Source organism: Rutidosis leptorrhynchoides, chromosome 2 (genome assembly GCF_046630445.1).
Source record: "Rutidosis leptorrhynchoides isolate AG116_Rl617_1_P2 chromosome 2, CSIRO_AGI_Rlap_v1, whole genome shotgun sequence".
Taxonomy (NCBI): Eukaryota; Viridiplantae; Streptophyta; class Magnoliopsida; order Asterales; family Asteraceae; genus Rutidosis; species Rutidosis leptorrhynchoides.
The window spans coordinates 547664359-547688058 of record NC_092334.1 but is presented as its reverse complement, the minus strand read 5'-3'; the positions used below and the strand labels follow the sequence as shown (position 1 = coordinate 547688058).

Below are 23700 nucleotides of genomic sequence, written 5' to 3'. Positions count from 1 at the left end.
TTAGACTAACATAAATGTACCAACAATATCCATGAAATTGAAGTGATTCTAGCTTTTAATAGAAGAAAGAATCCTAGTGGGATTATTTATGATCCCGTTAGGGTCTAGATCAACCAACAATTATATTCTTTTGTTCCACGATCCATGGTGCGTGAAAATTCTATATAGGTGACAAAAAATTTTGACAAGCGGGATTGCGCCTATCGAATGGCACCACAATTTAATAAAATAATTTCTCTACAGCACAGGGATGAAACTAATCCTAGACCAACCTTGAAATGACTCGGTACTCCTACGCTGTATTCTCGAGTTCTTTTTAAAGCTGAAAAGAATGGAAAAGAAAGGGGATGAGAGTGTTTTACTATCCTTCTCAATCCGTCCAAATATGGGAGGAGAGTGTTTGTTAACAAAAAGTGAATGTACTATCCTTCCTAATCATCTACTCTCCTTTCATTTCTGCTTAAAATAAAAACTCGAGAAACACTATTAAACCTTTAATCAGTCTGTTTCCATTGCTTTCCATTAAAAAAATCGAGAATGCGCCGTTAGAAAAATGGTAGTGGGGGTACTTTAAAATTCACATGATGAAAAGTATGTTCAAAAATGACCACTTTTCCTTGGGTTCATGTGCCCTTTGGCTTGCTAGAGGTGCAGTTGGTTATATTGGGCCAATGGGGAGTATTGTTTAATCATGTGTTTTATGTTTTCTGGTGTAATGGCCGATGCTTTATCTTGGATGATTTTGTTGCCATAAATTATAATAGAAAAAGAAGAAAAGGGGAACTAACCTTGAGAATAGTTGACCGAAAAGGGTTAATGCTTGTTGGAGATGAAGTGTAACAACCCATACCAATAACCAACCGATTACGCGAAACAAAATTTTTTTTATTACAGAATAGTGCGCCACGCGCACCACCTCAGGGTGCGCGGCGGCACAGGGCGTTTTCAGTTCTTTCCGGTTTTGTCCATTTTCAAATAAAGATCTCCCACTTCCCGACATATTTAGATGAAACGCTTTTCACAATATGTTATAATGGTAAAAACTCACCCGATTCATTAATAAAATGAGTTTTACAAAACGGGGCCCACATCGGCCGTATTACGAGTTTCATACAAAAGTTTGAGTTTCGACCACACTAGTTTAAATTCCAAATGACACTATGAGCATGGTGTTTGGGGTTAAACTACCCAAATCTCGGTCAAACTCCAAAAGCTATAACATCCAAAAGCGTCCCCTAAAAAACAAGCGGGATCTCTAATCCATACGAATGCCCTTACCCTTGTCTCCGCCGGAGCCTATAAAAAGATAAACAATGAGAGGGTAAACAAAGCTTAGTGAATGCGATAATTATACTCATATATATATATATATATATATATATATATATATATATATATATATATATATATATAATATACCTACTTGCAATCACTTACACATATACCGCATACACGCTAGCAATACAATTAGCATACCATCTCAAGTACAAAGCTAATAATCTCCAACAAACCGCTACTAGCGTAATCAATAACATATAATCGACATAATATAATGTGCTACAAAACAATACACAACCATGGTTAACCATTCTCGCGTCATGGTGCTACCGGCTCTTTGGTTCACACCATACGCATCGGTTATGATGCTACCGGCTCTTTGGTTCACTCACAACCCGAGTCATACTCGCGTTAAAGTGCTACCGGCTCTTTGGTTCACACTCTAACAACGCTAAGGTGCTACCCGAGTCATACTCGCGTTAAAGTGCTACCGGCTCTTTGGTTCACACTCTAACAACGCTAAGGTGCTACCGGCTCTTTGGTTCACACCCTAACAAATCATGCTATAGTACTACCAGCTCTTTGGTTCACACTACAACACACGTACTATGACGCTACTGGCTCTTTAGTTCACATTATAGCACGCTCGCACATACTATGGCACTACCGGCTCTTTGGTTCATACCATAGCATACAAATAAATACATTACATACATATGCATATAATCATTCCACTCACCTTAACGCCTTCGGTGAATGTTTTGTACTTCCGCAAGCTTCAAGGCAAAGTACCTAATATAATAAATACTCGATCAACAAACAAACTTGTTGGACTAAATACCAACACTTCACTCATGTGCATCTAATGACTTAATTGCATTAAATGCCCCATTTTCACCAAAACCGCCCCTTAAGGGTCAAGACCATCATTAATCACTTAAAAGCTAGTGATTAAGGTCCAACAACACTAACTATTACACAATTAGGGTATTTCATACCCATATTTCCCAACTAGGTCAATCATTAGCCCTTTGACTAATTTAAAGTCAACACACCCATTTCGGGTCATCCACTAACCCATCTAACACCCATTTACTAATTTACTAGGTGTGCTAGTGATTAACTAACTAATTAGGACTCATAAACATCATTTAACACTTTGAAACCATAGGTTAGTTACCATTGAGTCTTCATGACTCCATCTTACCCAAGAACACCAAAAATCACCAAATATGGGTTTTATGTTCTTCATTTACCCAAACCCTAACCCATACATAAATCAAAGTAAGGAAATCCAAGTTAGAACATACCACTACAACCAAAACGTAGCTAGAGAGGAGATGGACAACTTTAGAACTCGAGCTAAGACCCAAAACTAACTCCTCCTTCCTTGGCTTGAACTTTCTCACACAAGAATCACACTCTCTCTCTAAAATTGAAGTAGAAAGGATAGGGTTGTTGATAATGGAGTTATGACTTTCCCCAAACTGATCTACTGGCCTTAAACTCGTCCACAAGTGAAATAACCAAAAAGCCCATCAAAATATCTGATTAAACAAGCAGAACCCGGCTACAGTGGAGAGTGCGCCACGCGCACCAATAGGTGTGCGTTGAGCGCACCTTGCTCAGTTCAGCTTCTGACCTCAGTTTTAATACACAACGTCACCCACGCTTCATGTACTCTATTTACAGCTCTGTACAATAAATATAAGGGTCTTACAACTCTCCCCCACTAGAATCGGAGCGCGTCCTCGCGATCCAAGCTACATGACCAGAGGGAAGATAAACCAACACGAATTCTTCGGGCTCCCAAGTAAACTCAGAACCTTTACTACGACGCCATTGAACTTTAAAAGTTCTCACTTCTTTATTTCTCAACCTTTTGACCTTCTCATCGAGTATAGCAATCAGCTCCTCAATATACTCTAACTTATTGTTTAGCTCAATCTCGTCTAATAGCACCCAAGAAGAATCATCCGCAAGACACTTACGGAGATGGGAAACATGAAACGTATTATGGATCCCCGCAAGCTCTTCGGGTAGTTCCAAACGATACGCAACTTCACCAACACGAGCTAAAATTTTAAAAGGACCAATAAATCGAGGAGCTAACTTTCCCCATTTTCGAAACCAAATAACACCTTTCAATGGCGAAACTTTAAGCATCACCATGTCACCTTCTTGAAATTCGATCATTCGTCTACGCTTGTCGGCATACTACTTTTGTCTATCTTGCGCCTTTTTCAAATGATCCCGAATCATATCAATCTTGCTATTCGTATCCAAAACCAAATCGGTACTCCCGATTTCTCTTTGGCCCACTTCACCCCAACAAATCGGGGTTCGACATCTACGCCCATAGAGCATCTCGTAAGGTGGCATCCCGATACTAGTATGATGACTATTATTGTACGAGAATTCCACCAAAGGTAAGTGCTCATCCCAACTACCACCGAAATCAATAATACACGCCCGTAACATATCCTCCAAAGTTTGATTCGTACGTTCGGTTTGACCGTCCGTTTGAGGATGATACGTCGTGCTCAATTTCAATTGTGTACCCATATCTTCATGAAACTTTTCCCAAAACCGAGATGTGAAACGGGTATCTCGATCCGAAATAATAGATATAGGAATTCCGTGTCTCGATATCACCTCCTTGATAAACAATTTAGCCAAAGTTTCCGATGATATCGCTTCCCGAAAGGGAAGAAACAAGGCACTTTTCGTCAATCGATCAACTATCACCCAAATCGAATCAAATTAGGTTCTCGCCGTCTTTGGTAATTTTGTAATGAAATCCATGGTAATGTGCTCCCATTTCCACTTCGGGATTTCTAACGGTTGTAACTTACCATTCGGCTTTTGGTGTTCGGCTTTCACTTGCAAACACGTGACGCATTGTTCAACATACTTAACAACATCACGTTTCATGCCCGGCCACCAATACTCCTTCCTCAAATCAAGATACATTTTCGTCGCGCCCGGGTGAATGGAATACTTTGACTTATGTGCTTCATCAAGTAGCACTCGTCGATGATCACCCATTTTAGGCACCCACACTCTTCCTTGAAAAGATATCAAACCATGCGGACCTAAGGTAATAGACTCTGTTTGTCCTACGATTTGTTCCTCATGCTTATTGTTAACAAAAGCTTCGATTTGAGTCTCGCCAAGCTTTACAAGAAAATCGTTAGTAATAATCATGCGTAACGATCCTACTCCTATCGTCGGATGTTGACTCTTTCGATTTAACGCATCCGCAACCACATTCGCCTTACCCGGATGATAAAGTATTTCACAATCATAGTCTTTCACCACATCCATCCATCTACGTTGACCATAATTTAAATCTCTTTGATCAAAAAGATGTTTCAAACTCTGGTGATCCGAATCTATAGTACACTTGACACCATACAAGTAATGGCGCCAAATTTTCAACGCATGCACAACCGCCGCCAACTCAAGATCATGAGTCGGATATCTCATTTCGTGTTCCTTTGATTGTCGAGAGGCATAAGCGATGACTTTACCCCTTTGCATTAGAACACACCCGAGCTTATTTAGAGAAGCATCACAATAAACCGTCATGTCTTCCACCCCTTCCGGCAATACTAACACCGGAGCTTGACATAACTTCTCTTTTAACAATTGAAAAGCAATTTCTTGCTCGTTCTCCCAATTAAATCTCGCGTTCTTTCTCGTCAATTTCGTCAATGGAGAAGCGATCTTAGAAAAGTCTTGGATAAACCGACGATAATAACCGGCCAATCCGAGAAAACTTCGGATTTTCGAAGGCGTAGTCGGTCGCCCCAACTCTTCACCGTCTCTATCTTCCCCGGATCTACTTGAATGCCATCTTTGTTCACAATGTGGCCAAGGAATTGAACTTCCCTTAGCCAAAATTCACATTTGGAGAATTTAGCATACAACTTCTCCTTCCACAACGTCTTTAACACACACCGCAAATGATGTTCATGTTCCTTCATACTCTTCGAATAGACAAGTATGTCGTCGATGAACACAATTACTGACTTATCCAACATAGGTTGGCACGCTCGGTTCATAAGATCCATTAATGCCGCTGGTGCATTCGTAAGACCAAAAAGCATAACTACGAATTCAAAGTGCCCATAACGCGTTAGAAAATCCGTTTTCTCGATATCTTCCTCACGGACCCGCATTTGGTGATAGCCGGACCGTAGGTCAATTTTAGAGAAATACGTTGCACCTTGTAGTTGGTCAAACAAATCATCAATCAGAGGTAATGGATAACGATTCTTGATCGTCACTTTGTTCAACTCCCGATAATCGATGCACATCCGCATACTACCATCCTTCTTCTTTACGAATAAAACCGGAGCGCCCCATGGCGAAGCACTCGGTCGAATAAAACCCTTTTCAAGTAACTCTTGGGTTTGATTTAACAACTCTTGCATTTCTGTCGGCGCTAAACGATAAGGAGTTTTAGCAATTGGGGTAGCCCCGGAACCAACTCAATGCGAAATGCTACTTGTCTTTCCGCCGGAACACCCGGTAACTCATCCGGAAAAACGTCTTCAAATTCATTAAACACCAGAATTTCACGAATGGGTGGTGGCTCCCCACGAGTATCAACAACATGGGCAAGAAAAGTCATGCCACCACCAACAAGAAAACGACGTGCCCGTGCAAAAGTGCATATCGGCACAAGTCTTCTCCGCTTATCGCCATGAATAATTAACTCTCCCCCACTAGGGGTCTTCACTCGAATAGATTTTTCATGGCATGCAATATCGGCTCTATTATGATCGAGCCAATCCATACCAACAACGATATCAAAATCACCCAAAGTCATCGGGATGAGATCGATTTTAAAGTTTTCGGCATCAAACACAACATTACAATTTTTACACACATCAACCACTAGCACCGTCTTGCCATCCGCTATTTCAACTTCTATCGGACGACTTAACTTAGCTAATAGTTTATTAAGTTTAGGCACAAATTTCGGTGACACAAACGACAAGTTTGCACCACTATCAAAGAGTATCCTTGCCGGATTAGAATTAACCATGAAAGTACCTGAGACAACTTCGTTAGATTGCTTGGCTTCCTCATTGGTCATCAAATAATTGCGACCCCTAGCCGTACCCACCGCTTTCTCTAGCCGTTTAACATTATCGTTGCGCAAATCGGGACACTCCGGCCTCTTGTGCCCTTCTTTGTTACAATTAAAACAAACGATTTTATTGGAATATGAGTTCGTACAATCACGGACCAAGTACCTTTGTCGACCACAATTGTAGCACGTGGGCCCAAAACTCTTAGAATCCCCCTTTTTCACACTACCGACGCTCTCGGTCACACTCTTGCTCTTCTTGTTTGAGTGGCTAGTAGCTTCAAATTTTCGTTTGCCAAAGGTGAAGTCACTCTTTCTTGGAGCAAGCGACTCAAAACCCTTAGCGATATCAAATAGCTCATCAAAAGTCTTCACCGAATTCCTACTAATCCTTTCTTGATAGTTATCATTCAAGGTTCGGTAGAAATCTTCTTTCAACATATGATCATTCCCGTCATACTCCGGGCAAAATTGGGTCTTTGATAAAAAGGTGGACTTGAGAGTGTTCAAATCCATTGACCCTTGCCTTAAAGTACGTAACTCGTCCTTGAGCTTTGAAAGATCGGCCGAAGTTAGTACTCCTTGAAAAATTCTTCTTTAAAATCGTCCCACGTCAAACTCATACTTTGTTCTTCGCCATAAAGTCGGATTTTCGCGTCCCACCACAACTTGACATCACCCCTCATCATGCTACTACCAAACCTCGTCTTTTTATCGAGAGGGCACTCACTAGTACGAAAATCCCCCTCCATATCGGAGATCCATCGAGCACTCTTGAGTGGGTCTCGTTCACCTTCAAAGGTGGAAGGTTGAGCATCTTTGAAGTTTTTATAGTGGAAGTCTCGCCTTCCAGCGTTACCCTCTTTAAGAACAATCTTAACTTGTTCCTTGACTAGATTGACTACTTGTTCGTCAATCGAATCCAAGAACATCTTCTTAACATCCTCTAAGAAGGCCTCATGACGCCTTTGCATAATGGCCTCAACCTTGGCCGTAAACTCAACATCCTCGCTCGAACCCCCTTCATTGGTCTCGGGTCCGTTTCTCGTCTTCATACTATAAAACGGAAAAGGTTAAGCAACGAACGAAAAGACTTAACACATATGTATATACACCACACTACCCCATCTTGCTCAACAATTGTCGTACATTACTTGTTTGACACGATTTGAACCCGTAACAATGGTAGCTAATCATTGTTACGCGAGCACGTCGCATTAACTTGCTAGTACAACGTCTATCTCACTTGATTATTGCTAACACAACACAAAACAATTAGCGCAAGGTTAGTTCACATAAACCTAAGCACTAATCAACTCCCGGTCCGACCCGTCTCCTACAAGTCTCGCATAAATCTCATACACAAATAAATCTATGTCTAGGCACCTATCTCAAGTCGCCTAAATCCCTTAGACCATGCTCTGATACCACTTGTAACGACCCATACCAATAACCAACCGATTACGCGAAACAAATTTTTTTTTATTACAGAATAGTGCGCCACGCGCACTGTAGTGACCCGAACTTTTTCATGTTTATATATATTAATTGAGATTGATATTTACAGGATTAAATGTTTCCAACATGTTAAGCAATCAAACTTGTTAAGACTTGATTAATTGAAATATGTTTCATATAGACAATTGACCACCCAAGTTGACCGGTGATTCACGAACGTTAAAACTTGTAAAAACTATATGATGACATATATATATGGATATAGATATATAGTTAACATGATACTATGATAAGTAAACATATCATTAAGTATATTAACAATGAACTACATATGTAAAAACAAGACTACTAACTTAATGATTTTTAAACGAGACATATATGTAACGATTATCGTTGTAAAGACATTTAATGTATATATATCATATTAAGAGATATTCATACATGATAATATCATGATAATATAATAATTTAAAATCTCATTTGATATTATAAACATTGGGTTAACAACATTTAACAAGACCGTTAACCTAAAGGTTTAAAAACAACACTTACATGTAACGACTAACGATGACTTAACGACTCAGTTAAAATGTATATACATGTAGTGTTTTAATATGTATTTATACACTTTTGAAAGACTTCAATACACTTATCAAAATACTTCTACTTAACAAAAATGCTTACAATTACATCCTCGTTCAGTTTCATCAACAATTCTACTCGTATGCACCCGTATTCGTACTCGTACAATACACAGCTTTTAGATGTATGTACTATTGGTATATACACTCCAATGATCAGCTCTTAGCAGCCCATGTGAGTCACCTAACACATGTTGGAACCATCATTTGGCAACTAGCATGAAATATCTCATAAAATTACAAAAATATGAGTAATCATTCATGACTTATTTACATGAAAACAAAATTACATATCCTTTATATCTAATCCATACACCAATGACCAAAAACACCTACAAACACTTTCATTCTTCAATTTTCTTCATCTAATTGATCTCTCTCAAGTTCTATCTTCAAGTTCTATCTTCAAGTTCTAAGTGTTCTTCATATATTCTACAAGTTCTAGTTACATAAAATCAAGAATACTTTCAAGTTTGCTAGCTCACTTCCAATCTTGTAAGGTGATCATCCAACCTCAAGAAATCTTTGTTTCTTACAGTAGGTTATCATTATAATACAAGGTAATAATCATATTCAAACTTTGGTTCAATTTCTATAACTATAATAATCTTATTTCAAGTGATGATCTTACTTGAACTTGTTTTCGTGTCATGATTCTGCTTCAAGAACTTCGAGCCATCCAAGGATCTGTTGAAGCTAGATCCATTTTTCTCTTTTCCAGTACGTTTATCCAAGGAAATTAAGGTAGTAATGATGTTCATAACATCATTCGATTCATACGTATAAAGCTATCTTATTCGAAGGTTTAAACTTGTAATCACTAGAACATAGTTTAGTTAATTCTAAACTTGTTCGCAAACAAAAGTTAATCCTTCTAACTTGACTTTTAAAATCAACTAAACACATGTTCTATATCTATATGATATGCTAACTTAATGATTTAAAACCTGGAAACACGAAAAACACCGTAAAACCGGATTTACGCCGTCGTAGTAACACCGCGGGCTGTTTTGGGTTAGTTAATTAAAAACTATGATAAACTTTGATTTAAAAGTTGTTATTCTGAGAAAATGATTTTTATTATGAACATGAAACTATATCCAAAATTATGGTTAAACTCAAAGTGGAAGTATGTTTTCTAAAATGGTCATCTAGACGTCGTTCTTTCGACTGAAATGACTACCTTTACAAAAACGACTTGTAACTTATTTTTTCGACTATAAACCTATACTTTTTCTGTTTAGATTCATAAAATAGAGTTCAATATGAAACCATAGCAATTTGATTCACTCAAAACGGATTTAAAATGAAGAAGTTATGGGTAAAACAAGATTGGATAATTTTTCTCATTTTAGCTACGTGAAAATTGGTAACAAATCTATTCCAACCATAACTTAATCAAATTGTATTGTATATTATGTAATCTTGAGATACCATAGACACGTATACAATGTTACGACCTATCATGTCGACACATCTATATATATTTCGGAACAACCATAGACACTCTATATGTGAATGTTGGAGTTAGCTATACAGGGTTGAGGTTGATTCCAAAATATATATAGTTTGAGTTGTGATCAATACTGAGATACGTATACACTGGGTCGTGGATTGATTCAAGATAATATTTATCGATTTATTTCTGTACATCTAACTGTGGACAACTAGTTGTAGGTTACTAACGAGGATAGCTGACTTAAGAAACTTAAAACATCAAAATATATTAAAAGTGTTGTAAATATATTTTGAACATACTTTGATATATATGTATATATTGTTATAGGTTCGTGAATCAACCAGTGGCCAAGTCTTACTTCCCGACGAAGTAAAAATCTGTGAAAGTGAGTTATAGTCCCACTTTTAAAATCTAATATTTTTGGGATGAGAATACATGCAGGTTTTATAAATGATTTACAAAATAGACACAAGTACGTGAAACTACATTCTATGGTTGAATTATCGAAATCGAATATGCCCCTTTTATTTAAGTCTGGTAATCTAAGAATTAGGGAACAGACACCCTAATTGACGCGAATCCTAAAGATAGATCTATTGGGCTTAACAAACCCCATCCAAAGTACCAGATGCTTTAGTACTTCGAAATTTATATCATATCCGAAGGGTGTCCCGGAATGATGGGGATATTCTTATATATGCATCTTGTTAATGTCGGTTACCAGGTGTTCACCATATGAATGATTTTTATCTCTATGTATGGGATGTGTATTGAAATATGAAATCTTGTGGGCAATTATTATGATTTGATATATATAGGTTAAACCTATAACTCACCAACATTTTTGTTGACATTTTAAGTATGTTTATTCTCAGGTGATTATTAAGAGCTTCCGCTGTCGCATACTTAAATAAGGACGAGATTTGGAGTCCATGCTTGTATGATATTGTGTAAAAACTGCATTCAAGAAACTTATTTTGTTGTAACATATTTGTATTGTAAACCATTATGTAATGGTCGTGTGTAAACAGGATATTTTAGATTATCATCATTTGATAATCTACGTAAAGCTTTTTAAACCTTTATTGATGAAATAAAGGTTATGGTTTGTTTTAAAATGAATGCAGTCTTTCAAAAACGTCTCATATAGAGGTCAAAACCTCGCAACGAAATCAATTAATATGGAACGTTTTTAATCAATAAGAACGGGACATTTCAGTTGGTATCCGAGCGTTGGTCTTAGAGAACCAGAATTTTGCATTAGTGTGTCTTATCGAGTTTGTTAGGATGCATTAGTGAGTCTGGACTTCGACCGTGTTTACTTGAAAAATGATTGCTTAACAAATTTTGTTGGAAACTATATATATTTTTAACATGTGAATATTATGTGATATATTAATCTCTTAACGCGTTTGATATTATGTGATAGATGTCTACCTCTAGAACAAGTCCCATTGACTCACCTAATAATAATGAAGAGTCAAATGTAAATTGGAATGATTCGTGGACTGATTCACAAGTTCCCGAAGAGGAACCGGAAGAAGAGTCGGAACCGGAAGAAGAATCGGAACCGGAAGAAGAATCAGAACCGGATGAAGAAATAGAACCGGTGGGGGAAATAATAAAACGGTTAAGTAAAAGAAAATCCTCAACCAACCGACCAAGGTTAATTATGGTCAATGGTGTTTCCGCCAAGGAAGCAAAATATTGGGAGGATTACCAATTCTCCGATGAATCGGATTCCGACGAGAATTCCGATGATGTTATAGAAATTACCCCAACTGAATTTGAAAAGGCAAAAGAAAATAATAAGGGAAAGGGCATAAAAATAGAGAAATCTAATTCCAACCCCGATGAACTTTATATGTATCGTCAACCCCTGAAGTCCTTAAGTTGTAACAATGACCCGGGAACCTCTAAACCACCAGGTTTTTCTAAACCAATGTGGATAACGATGGCTCGTATTAGGGGAACATCATATATCCCTAGAAACTTGGCAAAACGAACCAAAACCGAAGAAGAAGAAACAAGCGAGTCGGAATAAGATAGTTGTATTCATGTGGTGTAATATATGTAATATAGTGTGCTTATGCTTTATGATATATGTAAAAATTGCTTGTATTAATAAGTATTTTTTTTTATGAATCTAACTCTTGTCTATTTTCCAGTATAAAAACACAAAATGGATAGACAACCCAATATTTTAAGAGACCTACCCAGAGACATGATTGATGAAATCTTGTCTAGAGTCGGTCAGAATTCCTCGGCACAACTATTTAAGGCGAGATCAGTTTGTAAGACATTCGAAGAACGTTCCAAGAATGTCTTGGTTTATAAGAGACTTTCATTTGAAAGATGGGGGATATCACATTGGGAAACCCATAAGTTACGATGTGTTTACTTTGACGCATATATTGCGGGGAACCCAAATGCTATTTTACGCAACGGATTAAGAAATTATTTTGACTCAATGTATCCGAATATAGGACTTCATGATTTAGAAAAAGCGGTTAACATGCAACATAAAGAAGCATGCTATGCTTATGGGTTAGTAATGTTCGCTTCTCACCAAAGTGAGAAAAAGAACATCGGGCTACAGCTATTAAACAAAACGTTCCCACAAGTGACGGAGTCGGTAATTGGGGTAAGAAATGAGGTTTTTAGATTGTTACAGGACTGTTGGACATTACGTAACCCTCGTCCCTTTGACGACGTTACAACATGCTGTCTTATCAACGGCCATAACGGTTATGTTCCACAAGACCAAGGATGGGAAGTAGTCCTAGTAAAACCAGAATGCATGACTTGTTTCTGAACGTATGAATTACGTGTCTTTATTGCCTTTGCTGAACGACTTGTGTACTAGCTAGAATTATCTTCACAACTATCTTGTATCAAAGTTATTGTGTGCTATATTTCATGCTTTATGTAAAATAAGCGGTATTGTAAGTTTGTAAAATATTGTATAAAAGTTTGAACGCGAAATATTATTATAATCAGTTTTTCATATAGAATTGTAGTAGTTGAATTGTATATTAGCTACTAAGTATGAACTTAACGGGTAGGTACTACCCGAATTTAAACTTATAAAACACTAATATGAAGAAAAAGCTTTTATAAATGAGTTCATATTATGCTACGAAATACTATTAACTACTCTTAATATTCTGTATGATTAACTTGTTCCATTTAACTATTTTGAAGGAAATGGCACCGACTACTCGACACACCGTGAATATGAATGAAGAGGAATTCCGTACTTTTCTAGCTTCAAACATAGCCGCAGTACAGGCTGCGCTACATACCAACAATAACCTTGGATCTAGCAGTACAGGAAATCGTGTAGGATGCACCTACAAAGAATTCACTGCCTGCAAACCTTTGGAATTTGATGGAACCGAAGGACCGATCGGATTGAAACGGTGGACCGAGAAGGTCGAATCGGTGTTTGCCATAAGTAAGTGTACTGAAGAGGACAAAGTGAAGTACGCTACGCATACCTTCACAGGTTCTGCGTTAACATGGTGGAATACCTATCTAGAGCAAGTGGGACAAGACGATGCGTACGCACTACCGTGGTCAGCATTCAAGCACTTGATGAACGAGAAGTACCGTCCCAGAACTGAGGTCAATAAGCTCAAGACAGAACTTAGAGGGTTACGAACCCAAGGATTTGATATTACCACGTACGAAAGACGATTCACAGAATTGTGCCTATTGTGTCCGGGAGCATTCGAAGATGAGGAAGAGAAGATCGACGCGTTTGTGAAAGGATTACCGGAAAGAATCTAAGAAGATATAAGTTCACACGAGCCTGCCTCCATACAACAGGCATGTAGAATGGCTCACAAACTAGTGAACCAGATTGAAGAAAGAATTAAAGAACAGACTGCTGAAGAGGCCAATGTGAAGCAAGTCAAAAGAAAGTGGGAGGAAAACGGTGATAAGAATCACCAATACAGCAACAACAGCAATTACAACAATAATCGCAACAATTATCCCAACAATCGCAACATCAATCGCAACTACAACAAACGGCCCAACAACAACAACAACAACAACAACAACAACAACAGCAACTACAACAATCATCCCAACAACAATAATAACCGCAACAGCAACAACAATCAGAAGCAGCTATGCCAAAGGTGTGAAAAGTATCACTCGGGGTTCTGCACCAAATTTTGCAACAAGTGTAAAAGAAATGGTCATAGCACGGCGAAGTGTGAGGTCTACGGACCAGGGGTTAATAGAACGAAAGGAACAAATGGTGTCGGAACGAGTAATGGCGGAGCAAGTTATGCCAATGTAGTTTGTTATAAATGTGGAAAACTGGGCCACATTATTAGAAATTGCCCGAACCAGGAGAACACGAATGGACAAGGCCATGGAAGAGTTTTCAATATTAATGCGGCAGAGGCACAGGAAGACCCGGAGCTTGTTACGGGTACGTTTCTTATTGACAATAAATCTGCTTACGTTTTATTTGATTCGGGTGCGGATAGAAGCTATATGAGTAGAGATTTTTGTGCTAAATTAAGTTGTCCATTGACGCCTTTGGATAGTAAATTTTTACTCGAATTATCAAATGGTAAATTAATTTCAGCAGATAATATATGTCGGAATCGAGAAATTAAACTGGTTAGCGAAACATTTAAGATTGATTTGATACCAGTAGAGTTAGGGAGTTTTGATGTGATAATCGGTATGGACTGGTTGAAAGAAGTGAAAGCAGAGATCGTTTGTTACAAAAATGCAATTCGCATTATACGAGAAAAAGGAAAACCCTTAATGGTGTACGGAGAAAAGGGTAACACGAAGCTACATCTTATTAGTAATTTGAAGGCACAAAAACTAATAAGAAAAGGTTGCTATGCTGTTCTAGCACACGTCGAGAAAGTACAAACTGAAGAAAAGAGCATCAATGATGTTCCCATTGCAAAAGAATTTCCCGATGTATTTCCGAAAAAATTACCGGGATTACCCCCACATCGATCCGTTGAATTTCAAATAGATCTTGTACCAGGAACTGCACCAATAGCTCGTGCTCCTTACAGACTCGCACCCAGCGAGATGAAAGAACTGCAAAGCCAATTACAAGAACTTTTAGAGCGTGGTTTCATTCGACCAAGCACATCACCGTGGGGAGCTCCTGTTTTGTTTGTCAAGAAGAAAGATGGTACATTCAGGTTGTGTATCGACTACCGAGAGTTGAACAAGCTTACCATCAAGAACCGCTACCCACTACCGAGAATCGACGACTTATTTGATCAACTACAAGGCTCGTCTGTTTATTCAAAGATTGACTTACGTTCCGGGTATCATCAAATGCGGGTGAAAGAAGATGATATTCCAAAGACTGCTTTCAGAACACGTTACGGTCATTACGAGTTTATGGTCATGCCGTTTGGTTTAACTAATGCACCAGCTGTGTTCATGGACCTTATGAACCGAGTGTGTGGACCATACCTTGACAAGTTTGTCATTGTTTTCATTGATGACATACTTATTTACTCAAAGAATGACCAAGAACACGGTGAACATTTGAGAAAGGTGTTAGAAGTATTGAGGAAGGAAGAATTGTACGCTAAGTTTTCAAAGTGTGCATTTTGGTTGGAAGAAGTTCAATTCCTCGGTCACATAGTGAACAAAGAAGGTATTAAGGTGGATCCGGCAAAGATAGAAACTGTTGAAAAGTGGGAAACCCCGAAAACTCCGAAACACATACGCCAGTTTTTAGGACTAGCTGGTTACTACAGAAGGTTCATCCAAGACTTTTCCAGAATAGCAAAACCCTTGACTGCATTAACGCATAAAGGGAAGAAATTTGAATGGAAGGATAAACAAGAGAAAGCGTTTCAGTTATTGAAGAAAAAGCTAACTACGGCACCTATATTGTCATTGCCTGAAGGGAATGATGATTTTGTGATTTATTGTGATGCATCAAAGCAAGGTCTCGGTTGTGTATTAATGCAACGAACGAAGGTGATTGCTTATGCGTCTAGACAATTGAAGATTCACGAACAAAATTATACGACACATGATTTGGAATTAGGCGCGGTTGTTTTTGCATTAAAGACTTGGAGGCACTACTTATATGGAGTCAAAAGTATTATATATACCGACCATAAAAGTCTTCAACACATATTTAATCAGAAACAACTGAATATGAGGCAGCGTAGGTGGATTGAATTGTTGAATGATTACGACTTTGAGATTCGTTACCACCCGGAGAAGGCAAATGTGGTAGCCGATGCCTTGAGCAGGAAGGACAGAGAACCCATTCGAGTAAAATCTATGAATATAATGATTCATAATAACCTTACTACTCAAATAAAGGAGGCGCAACAAGGAGTTTTAAAAGAGGGAAATTTAAAGGATGAAATACCCAAAGGATCGGAGAAGCATCTTAATATTCGGGAAAACGGAACCCGGTATAGGGCTGAAAGGATTTGGGTACCAAAATTTGGAGATATGAGAGAAATGGTACTTAGAGAAGCTCATAAAACCAGATACTCAATACATCCTGGAACGGGGAAGATGTACAAGGATCTCAAGAAACATTTTTGGTGGCCGAGTATGAAAGCCGATATTGCTAAATATGTAGGAGAATGTTTGACGTGTTCTAAGGTCAAAGCTGAGCATCAAAAACCATCAGGTCTACTTCAACAACCCGAAATCCCGGAATGGAAATGGGAAAACATTACCATGGATTTCATCACTAAATTGCCAAGGACTGCAAGTGGTTTTGATACTATTTGGGTAATAGTTGATCGTCTCACCAAATCAGCACACTTCCTGCCAATAAGAGAAGATGACAAGATGGAGAAGTTAGCACGACTGTATTTGAAGGAAGTCGTCTCCAGACATGGAATACCAATCTCTATTATCTCTGATAGGGATGGCAGATTTATTTCAAGATTCTGGCAGACATTACAGCAAGCATTAGGAACTCGTCTAGACATGAGTACTGCCTATCATCCACAAACTGATGGGCAGAGCGAAAGGACGATACAAACGCTTGAAGACATGCTACGAGCATGTGTTATTGATTTCGGAAACAGTTGGGATCGACATCTACCATTAGCAGAATTTTCCTACAACAACAGCTACCATTCAAGCATTGAGATGGCGCCGTTTGAAGCACTTTATGGTAGAAAGTGCAGGTCTCCGATTTGTTGGAGTGAAGTGGGGGATAGACAGATTACGGGTCCGGAGATTATACAAGAAACTACCGAGAAGATCATCCAAATTCAACAACGGTTGAAAACCGCCCAAAGTCGACAAAAGAGCTACGCTGACATTAAAAGAAAAGATATAGAATTTGAAATTGGAGAGATGGTCATGCTTAAAGTTGCACCTTGGAAAGGCGTTGTTCGATTTGGTAAACGAGGAAAATTAAATCCAAGGTATATTCGACCATTCAAGATTATTGATCGTGTCGGACCAGTAGCTTACCGACTTGAGTTACCTCAACAACTCGCAGCTGTACATAACACTTTCCACGTCTCGAATTTGAAGAAATGTTTTGCTAAAGAAGATCTCACTATTCCGTTAGATGAAATCCAAATCAACGAAAAACTTCAATTCATCGAAGAACCCGTCGAAATAATGGATCGTGAGGTTAAAAGACTTAAGCAAAACAAGATACCAATTGTTAAGGTTCGATGGAATGCTCGTAGAGGACCCGAGTTCACCTGGGAGCGTGAAGATCAGATGAAGAAGAAATACCTGCATCTATTTCCAGAAGATTCGTCAACACCTTCAACAGCTTAAAATTTCGGGACGAAATTTATTTAACGGGTAGGTACTGTAGTGACCCGAACTTTTTCATGTTTATATATATTAATTGAGATTGATATTTACAGGATTAAATGTTTCCAACATGTTAAGTAATCAAACTTGTTAAGACTTGATTAATTGAAATATGTTTCATATAGACAATTGACCACCCAAGTTGACCCGTGATTCACGAACGTTAAAACTTGTAAAAACTATATGATGACATATATATGGATATATATATATATAGTTAACATGATACTATGATAAGTAAACATATCATTAAGTATATTAACAATGAACTACATATGTAAAAACAAGACTACTAACTTAATGATTTTTAAACGAGACATATATGTAACGATTATCGTTGTAAAGACATTTAATGTATATATATCATATTAAGAGATATTCATACATGATAATATCATGATAATATAATAATTTAAAATCTCATTTGATATTATAAACATTGGGTTAACAACATTTAACAAGACCGTTAACCTAAAGGTTTAAAAACAACACTTACATGTAACGACTAACGATGACTTAACGACTCAGTTAAAATGTATATACATGTAGTGTTTTAATATGTATTTATACACTTTTGAAAGACTTCAATACACTTATCAAAATACTTCTAGTTAACAAAAATGCTTACAATTACATCCTCGTTCAGTTTCATCAACAATTCTACTCGTATGCACCTGTATTCGTACTCGTACAATACACAGCTTTTAGATGTATGTACTATTGGTATATACACTCCAATGATCAGCTCTTAGCAGCCCATGTGAGTCACCTAACACATGTGGGAACCATCATTTAGCAACTAGCATGAAATATCTCATAAAATTACAAAAATATGAGTAATCATTCATGACTTATTTACATGAAAACAAAATTACATATCCTTTATATCTAATCCATACACCAACGACCAAAAACACCTACAAACACTTTCATTCTTCAATTTTCTTCATCTAATTGATCTCTCTCAAGTTCTATCTTCAAGTTCTAAGTGTTCTTCATATATTCTACAAGTTCTACTTACATAAAATCAAGAATACTTTCAAGTTTGCTAGCTCACTTCCAATCTTGTAAGGTGATCATCCAACCTCAAGAAATCTTTGTTTCTTACAGTAGGTTATCATTCTAATACAAGGTAATAATCATATTCAAACTTTGGTTCAATTTCTATAACTATAATAATCTTATTTCAAGTGATGATCTTACTTGAACTTGTTTTCGTGTCATGATTCTGCTTCAAGAACTTCGAGCCATCCAAGGATCCGTTGAAGCTAGATCCATTTTTCTCTTTTCCAGTAGGTTTATCCAAGGAAATTAAGGTAGTAATGATGTTCATAACATCATTCGATTCATACGTATAAAGCTATCTTATTCGAAGGTTTAAACTTGTAATCACTAGAACATAGTTTAGTTAATTCTAAACTTGTTCGCAAACAAAAGTTAATCCTTCTAACTTGACTTTAAAAATCAACTAAACACATGTTCTATATCTATATGATATGCTAACTTAATGATTTAAAACCTGGAAACACGAAAAACACCGTAAAACCGGATTTACGCCGTCGTAGTAACACCGCGGGCTGTTTTGGGTTAGTTAATTAAAAACTATGATAAACTTTGATTTAAAAGTTGTTATTCTGAGAAAATGATTTTTATTATGAACATGAAACTATATCCAAAATTATGGTTAAACTCAAAGTGGAAGTATGTTTTCTAAAATGGTCATCTAGACGTCGTTCTTTCGACTGAAATGACTACCTTTACAAAAACGACTTGTAACTTATTTTTCCGACTATAAACCTATACTTTTTCTGTTTAGATTCATAAAATAGAGTTCAATATGAAACCATAGCAATTTGATTCACTCAAAACGGATTTAAAATGAAGAAGTTATGGGTAAAACAAGATTGGATAATTTTTCTCATTTTAGCTACGTGAAAATTGGTAACAAATCTATTCCAACCATAACTTAATCAACTTGTATTGTATATTATGTAATCTTGAGATACCATAGACACGTATACAATGTTTCGACCTATCATGTCGACACATCTATATATATTTCGGAACAACCATAGACACTCTATATGTGAATGTTGGAGTTAGCTATACAGGGTTGAGGTTGATTCCAAAATATATATAGTTTGAGTTGTGATCAATACTGAGATACGTATACACTGGGTCGTGGATTGATTCAAGATAATATTTATCGATTTATTTCTGTACATCTAACTGTGGACAACTAGTTGTAGGTTACTAACGAGGACAGCTGACTTAAGAAACTTAAAACATCAAAATATATTAAAAGTGTTGTAAATATATTTTGAACATACTTTGATATATATGTATATATTGTTATAGGTTCGTGAATCAACCAGTGGCCAAGTCTTACTTCCCGACGAAGTAAAAATCTGTGAAAGTGAGTTATAGTCCCACTTTTAAAATCTAATATTTTTGGGATGAGAATACATGCAGGTTTTATAAATGATTTACAAAATAGACACAAGTACGTGAAACTACATTCTATGGTTGAATTATCGAAATCGAATATGCCCCTTTTATTTAAGTCTGGTAATCTAAGAATTAGGGAACAGACACCCTAATTGACGCGAATCCTAAAGATAGATCTATTGGGCTTAACAAACCCCATCCAAAGTACCGGATGCTTTAGTACTTCGAAATTTATATCATATCCGAAGGGTGTCCCGGAATGATGGGGATATTCTTATATATGCATCTTGTTAATGTCGGTTACCAGGTGTTCACCATATGAATGTATGGGATGTGTATTGAAATATGAAATCTTGTGGTCTATTATTATGATTTGATATATATAGGTTAAACCTATAACTCACCAACATTTTTGTTGACGTTTTAAGTATGTTTATTCTCAGGTGATTATTAAGAGCTTCCGCTGTCGCATACTTAAATAAGGACGAGATTTGGAGTCCATGCTTGTATGATATTGTGTAAAAACTGCATTCAAGAAACTTATTTTGTTGTAACATATTTGTATTGTAAATCATTATGTAATGGTCGTGTGTAAACAGGATATTTTAGATTATCATCATTTGATAATCTACGTAAAGCTTTTTAAACCTTTATTGATGAAATAAAGGTTATGGTTTGTTTTAAAATGAATGCAGTCTTTCAAAAACGTCTCATATAGAGGTCAAAACCTCGCAACGAAATCAATTAATATGGAACGTTTTTAATCAATAAGAACGGGACATTTCACGCACCACCTCAGGGTGCGTGGCGCGCACAGGGCATTTTCAGTTCTGTCCGGTTTTGTCCATTTTCATATAAAGATCTCCCACTTCCCGACATATTTAGACGAAACGCTTTTCACAATATGTTATAATGGTTAAAACTCACCCGATTCATTAATAAAATGAGTTTTACAAAACGGGGCCCACATTGGCCGTATTACAAGTTTCATACAAAAGTTTGAGTTTCGACCACACTAGTTTAAATTCCAAACGACACTATGAGCATGGTGTTTGGGGTTAAGCTACCCAAATCTCGGTCAAATTCCAAAAGCTATAACATCCAAAAGCGTCCCCTAAACAACAAGCGGGATCTCTAATCCATATGAATGCCCTTACCCTTGTCTCCGCCGGAGCCTATAAAAAGATAAACAACGAGAGGGTAAGCAAAGCTTAGTGAATGCAATAATTATACCCATATATATATATATATATATATATATATATATATATATATATATATATATATATATATATATATATATATATATATATATATATATATATATATAATATACCTACTTGCAATCACTTATACATATACCGCATACACGCTAGCACTACAATTAGCATACCATCTCAAGTACAAAGCTAATAATCTCCAACAAACCGCTACTAGCGTAATCAATAACATATAATCGACATAATATAATGTGCTACAAAACAATACACAACCATGGTTAACCATTCTCGCGTCATGGTGCTACCGGCTCTTTGGTTCACACCATACGCATCGGTTATGATGCTACCGGCTCTTTGGTTCACATCACAACCCGAGTCATACTCGCGTTAAAGTGCTACCGGCTCTTTGGTTCACACTCTAACAACGCTAAGGTGCTACCGGCTCTTTGGTTCACACCCTAACAAATCATGCTATAGTGCTACCGGCTCTTTGGTTCACACTACAACACAGGCACTATGACGCTACCGGCTCTTTGGTTCGCATCATAGTACGCTCGCACATACTATGGCACTACCGGCTCTTTGGTTCATACCATAGCATACAAATAAATACATTACATACATATGCATATAATCATTCCACTCACCTTAACGCCTTCGGTGAATGTTTTATACTTCCGCAAGCTTCAAGGCAAAGTACCTAATATAATAAGTACTCGATCAACAAACAAACTTATTGGACTAAATACCAACACTTCATCATGTGCATCTAATGACTTAATTGCATTAAATGTCCCATTTTCACCAAAACCGCCCCTTAAGGGTCAAGACCATCATTAATCACTTAAAAGCTAGTGATTAAGGTCCAACAACACTAACTATTACACCATTAGGGTATTTCATACCCATATTTCCCAACTAGGTCAATCATTAGCCCTTTGACTAATTTAAAGTCAACACACCCATTTCGGGTCATCCACTAACCCATCTAACACCCATTTACTAATTTACTAGGTGTGCTAGTGATTAACTAACCAATTAGGACTCATAAACATCATTTAACACTTTGAAACCCTAGGTTAGTTACCATTGAGTCTTCATGACTCCATCTTACCCAAGAACACCCAAAGTCACCAAATATGGGTTTTATGTTCTTCATTTACCCAAACCCTAACCCATACATAAATCAACGTAAGGAAATCCAAGTTAGAACATACCACTACAACCAAAACGTAGCTAGAGAGGAGATGGACAACTTTAGAACTCGAGCTAAGACCCAAAACTAGCTCTTCCTTCCTTGGCTTGAGCTTTCTCACACAAGAATCACACTCTCTCTCTAAAATTGAAGTGGAAAGGATAAGGTTGTTGATAATGGAGTTATGACTCTCCCCAAACTGATCTACTGGCCTTAAACTCGTCCACAAGTGAAATTACCAAAAAGCCCATCAAAATATCTGATTAAACAAGCAGAACCCGGCTACAGTGGAGAGTGCGCCACGCGCACCAATAGGTGTGCGCTGAGCGCACCTTGCTCAGTTCAGCTTCTGACCTCAGTTTTAATACACAACGTCACCCACGCTTCATGTACTCTATTTACAGCTCTGTACAATAAATATTAGGGTCTTACATGAAGTTGCAGAGAGAGATTATGGAGGTTTTATGAGAATTGTGTGTGAAAATTTGTAGTTAGGGTTTGCGTATATTTATAGTTTATGATAAACGGGTCAGGTTGCACGGGTTCTAATCGTGCACGTACACGTGTCACAATCAGAGGATATGAGGACATGATCGTTTGAAATTCTCATGGTGCACAATAGCAAAATCATTATTCACATCATGGCGCGCGGGTTCGCGTGGGTTAACGCGTGTCAAAAACTAAAGCTTTATATAACATCATTTTTGTGCGTGACATTTGGGAGTGATTACCATTTAATGCAGCATGGGTACATGGGCAAGGCATTTAATGTGTGTCGTCATTCTCTTTAATTACGATTTAAGAGTTCGATGCAATGCGCTTTGCAACCCATAACATCGAATTGGGAGGACTCAATAATGCGCATATCTGCGCATACGGATTTCGCACAGTTTTTGTTTTATCATGCAGTAAACAAGGAAAGTCAAAGCGCAAGATCTTTGTTAACGCGCACTCGTTGACTGAATCTAGATGCGCGTGTGTGCATCGTGCGATACGATATGTATGGATCCCCTAAAATCGGTTAAACATATCCTGTTTGATTAAAGATAGGATTCTTTCCATAATTAAGGTGATATTATTGGAAG

The 23700-nt window shown here is 37.4% G+C and overlaps 1 long non-coding RNA gene across 1 annotated transcript; it reads right to left on the bottom strand.

The window, feature by feature from the left end:
• Positions 1-1216: 1216 nt before the first annotated feature.
• On the bottom strand, positions 1217-22745 carry LOC139894219 (uncharacterized). The gene is made up of 3 exons (XR_011774854.1): positions 22638-22745; positions 22068-22120; positions 1217-1296 (listed from the first exon to the last, which is right to left on the bottom strand). It is a non-coding gene; the product is annotated as an uncharacterized lncRNA (long non-coding RNA).
• Positions 22746-23700: the final 955 nt, after the last annotated feature.